A 4,783-nucleotide genomic window follows, 5' to 3' on the forward strand; every position below is an offset into this window, starting at 1 on the left:
TACTCCTTTGCTGTCAGAACAGAAGTTATGGGTTTGTTTTTTAGCCTGAGCCAAAACATTCTTAATTGGAAACATTTGTGTTAAAAGGCAACTTTGTGCACTCAGGGCTATGAGAGCAACAGCAACAGAATCAGGGGAGAAACTTCCTGCATGTTCTGGGTGAGGGGAGAGAACTAGGAAGGCTTTAGAAGACACTCAAGTTGAATCTTTTTTTTTTTTTCTTTCTTTCTTTTTCGGGCCACACCCATGGCATATGGAGGTTCCCAGGCTAGGGGTCGAATTGGAGCTGCAGCTGCCAGCCTACACCACAGCCACAGCAATGCATGGTTCCTTAACCCACTGAGCAAGGCCAGGGATTGAACCTGCATCCTCACAGACACTGTGTCAGGTCCTTAACCCGCTGAGCCCCAATAGGACCTCCCTCAAGTTAAATCTTTAAGTAGCTCAAACTTCTCAAGTCCAAATTAGATCTCCTGATCATTTCCCCAGAATGGCAACTCTACCTGATAACTGCTCAGACTAAAAACTTTGACGCTATCCTTGTCACCTTTCTCTCTTATGGCACATATAAACCGATGGCAAATTCCATCGGACCTACCTTTAAGCTAAATCAAGAATTCAGCCCTGTCTCACGGCCTCCCGCTGACCCCATCCTTGCCCAAGCCCCTGGAGGTTCTTGCTTGGATTTTTGCAGCAGTCTCCTAACAGGTCTCCTGTTTCCATACTTACCTGTCTGCTGCAGCGTATTCTCAGCCCAGCAGCCAGAGGAATCCTCTAATATGGCACCTCTGCAAATCCTCCAAAGAGCTCCTCACCCCACAGTACAAAGCCTTGCGGTGCTTTGCAAGGTTTCCCTGTATCTTTCTCACTTCGGAACTTCACTGCTCTCCCCCTTACTCACGCTCCTCAGCCGGCGCGGGGCTCCCTTCAGTTCTTCTCACCCCAGAGGCATCCGCTGCCTCAGGATCTTCGCCCTTGTTCCAGGCTTTTCCCTTACTGCGTTCCCCCGGGCGCTCACACGGCTTGCTCCTTCATGTCCACAGGTCTTTTCTCAAAGGCCCCTTCTCCATGAGGCCTTCCCTGACCACGCCCTTTAAAATTGCAATAACTGGAGTTCCCCTTGTGGCTCAGCGGGAAGGAATCTGACTAGCGTCCATGAGGACGCAGTTCCATCCCTGGCCTCACTCACTGGGTTAGGGATCCGGCGTTGCCGTGAGCTGTGCTGTAGCACAGCTTGGATCCCGCGTTGCTGTGGTGTAGACCGGCACCTGCAGCTCCAATTTGACCCCTAGCCTGGGAACCTCCGTATGCCGTGGGTGCCGTCCTAAAAAGACTAAATAAATACACAAAAAATAAATAAATAAAATTGCAGTAACCTGCGCCCCTGCTCTGGCATCCCCGTCCCATCCTTTTTTCCTGCTTCATTTTTCCTCCATAGCACTTACCCCTTCTGCTCTGTTACATAGTTTACTTACTTATATTAAGCATTGTTTGTCTTCTCCCACTGCCACCATCGCCACCACTAGAGTATAAATTCTCTAAGACAAGAAGTTTTGTCTGTATGATTCACTGATGCTAGTACCTAAAACAGTATCTGGTGTGCAGTAGCCTCACAATCCGGCCTTAACTGTGAAAACCATTTCATAAATACGTAAATGCCAGAGCCGTGGCCGGGGAGGTAATCAGTGAAGGGTAAATATTTCAGGATGAAGGAATGGCATGGGAAAGCACTGAAGGGGGGATTCCGACATGATCAGGATACTGAAATTGGATGTAGCTGGAGGGAAGAGTGTTTGAGAATGTGGCCAAGAGGCAGGGGATGGTTTTTCATGCTAAGGTGTTTGAACTTCAGCCTAAAGCAATAGGGTGCCACTGAATGGTTTTAAGGTCATGGGATTCCCATGTGGCACAGTGGAAACAAATCTGACTAGGAACCATGAGGTTGTGGTTCCATCCCTGGCCTTGCTCAGCAGGTCAAGAATCTGGCGTTGCTGTGAGCTGTGGCGTAGGTTGAAGACGCGGCTTGGATCTGGCATTGCTGTGGCTGTGGTGTAGGCCGGCAGCTGTAGCTCTGATTGAACCCCTAGCCTGGGAAACTCCATATGCCACAGGTGCAGCCCCAAAAAGACAAAAAAAAAAAGTTTTAAGGTCAGAGGAGAGGGCTGTGAAGCCTGATCATGTTAGTATTTTAGAAAGATGGCTCTGGGGAGTTCCTATAGTGGATGAATGGGTTACAAATTCATGGATGCGGGTTCGATCCCTGGCCTCACTCAGTGGGTTAAGGGTCCAGCGTTGCTGTGAGCTGTGGTGTGGGTGGAAGACATGGCTTGGATCTAGCATTTCTTGGCTGTGGCTAGCATCTGTAGCTCTGATTCCACCCCTAAGCCTGGGAACTCTTATATGCCACAGGTTTGACCCTAAAAAAGCAAAAAGAAAGAAAGAAAGAAAGAGAGAGAGAGAGAGAGAAAGAAAGAAAGAAAGAAAAAGAAAGAAAGAAAGAAAGAAGAAAGAAAGAAAGAAAGAAAGAAAGAAAGAAAGAAAGAAAGAAAGAAAGAAAGAAAGGAAAGGAAAGAAAAGCAAAGCAAGCTCTGCCAGGAGCCATGGGTTTAGAGGTGATGAGGCCAGATGCAAGGAGACCATTTGTTTCTAATTTCAGTGGCTCTGATGATAACACATGAAGACCTGGATTAAGTCAGTGGCCACAAGCATGAACCCAGAAAAGGGATGGATTTGAAGGGTTGTTAGGAAGTGAAATCTTCAGGACTTGGTCAAAAAATTGGTTGTGAGTTGGGGGTCAGAGTTAAGCTTTCAGGACGACAACACAGGCGTTCCCATTGTGGTGCAGCAGAAAATGAATCCAACTAGTATCCATGAGGATACAGGTTCGATCCCTGGCCTTGCTCAGTAGGTTGGGGATCTGGCATTGCCGTGAGCTGCGGTGTAGGCTGCAGACACAGCTTGGATCCTGCATTGCTGTGGCTGTGGTGTAGGCTGGCAGCTGCAGCTCTGATTCAACCCCTAGCCTGGGAACTTACATATGCTGCAAGTGCAGCCTTAAAAAAAAAAAAAAAAAGAAGAAGAAGAAGAAGGAAGGGGGGTTCCCATCGTGGCTCAGTGAAAATGAAACTGACTAGGAACCAGGAGGTTGAGGGTTAGATCCCTGGCCTTGCTCGGGGGATTAAGGACCCAGCATTGCCATGAACTGTGATATTGTTCGCAGACAGGGCTCAGATCCTGCGTTGCTGTGGCTGTGGTATAGGCTAGCAACTATAGCTCCGATTCAACCACTAGCCTGGGAACCTCCATATGCTGCGTGTGTGGCCCTAAAAACAAACAAACAAACAAACAAAAACCAAAAAAAGGAAGGATGACCACACACATCTCTAGTTTGGGTGATCTGAGGGCTGATGGTGCCACTCCCTGAACACAGATGTAAAGCAATGACACAGCCTCACCAGTCAGCTTCCTGTTACTGGGTCACCAGGGCCCAGGGATGATGGGTGCAAAGCCCAAGGCAGTCATCTGCATTCACCCTATGAGGACATCCAGCTGCTGGCAGGAAATCTGACCTGAGCCTCATTAGTCAGCAACCTCCCTTCCATTATGAAAGACCAAGCCTCTGATATAAATATTGCTTCCATTTGTTAGACAGGGCCGTGTGGCCTCTTGCTCCACCTTGACTGCCCTGTGAAGTAACTGGAGAAGGAAATTATGCGTGCATTTCCCCAAAGAGAAGTTTAGATGTGTCTAAGGACATAAAGGTTCTTATGGAGTACCTACGTGCACACAAACAATAAGTAGTCCACCATCTGCCATCACAACCAATATTTGTTGCGAATGTTGAATCTGATGCAAAGGGGCTCTAAGCAGAGTTAGCAAGAGGGAGTGGGTCTGTGTAGTAAGGTAGAAGGAAAGCTTCCTGGAAAGACTCCCTTGAGGTTCTGGAAGAGAGAAGCAGAACCTGCCTTTGAGTATGGAGGAAGCTGTTAAATTAATTCACTTGAACACAAGCAGCTTATACAGCAATGACCCCCCATTTTATGGCCTGGAAGCAGCAGAGGGTGGAATAAAAGTTGTTCAGATTTAAGGGCATGTACTATAGGAAGGTAGAATATTTGCTTTCATTCATTTTAAGAGCTTTTTTGAAGTACCTATGTGCACATAAAACAATAGGCAGTAACACAAGATTGCCACATGAGTGGAATAAACAGATTATAGGCTGGTGCAGCCAGAGGAGGCGTTTAACTCTGTATTACATAGAAGTGTCATTCAGAACTTCTAATGAAGTGTTACTCAATTACAAGAATGACGCGTGTATAATTTTTTTGATGATATTGCTAAAGCTGGCAATTTTGGGTTAAGTATATACTCCGTAAGAGTTTTATCCTATGGTTTTGAAGTAGGTAACTTCTTGGTTATTAATATGATCCTCCTATGAGTTTTAATAAGGAATCAAATCATAAGGCTCGCTTTCTTGATGGACATGTTAAAAATGATAGATGACATGAAAACATTTAAATTCAAATAGATCCTTTACATTTGTAGCTACTTGTACAATTTTGGGTGGGCTAGAGACCTTTCTGGAACTACTGAGCACTGACTTGAATTAATATACAGAAATAAAGACAAGAATATGTCCTGCATAGTCAAGCAGGTCTTGCATAGCCTTTTCACTCTGCATGGGAAAAAAATGTTCTCTGGGGCTTTTACATATATAACATGGGTAATAGTCTATGCTGTTGTGCCTGTTTTTACTTTTACATATATGACAAATAGCATTAGA

This window comes from Phacochoerus africanus, chromosome 12 (genome assembly GCF_016906955.1).
Source record: "Phacochoerus africanus isolate WHEZ1 chromosome 12, ROS_Pafr_v1, whole genome shotgun sequence".
Classification (NCBI taxonomy): Eukaryota; Metazoa; Chordata; class Mammalia; order Artiodactyla; family Suidae; genus Phacochoerus; species Phacochoerus africanus.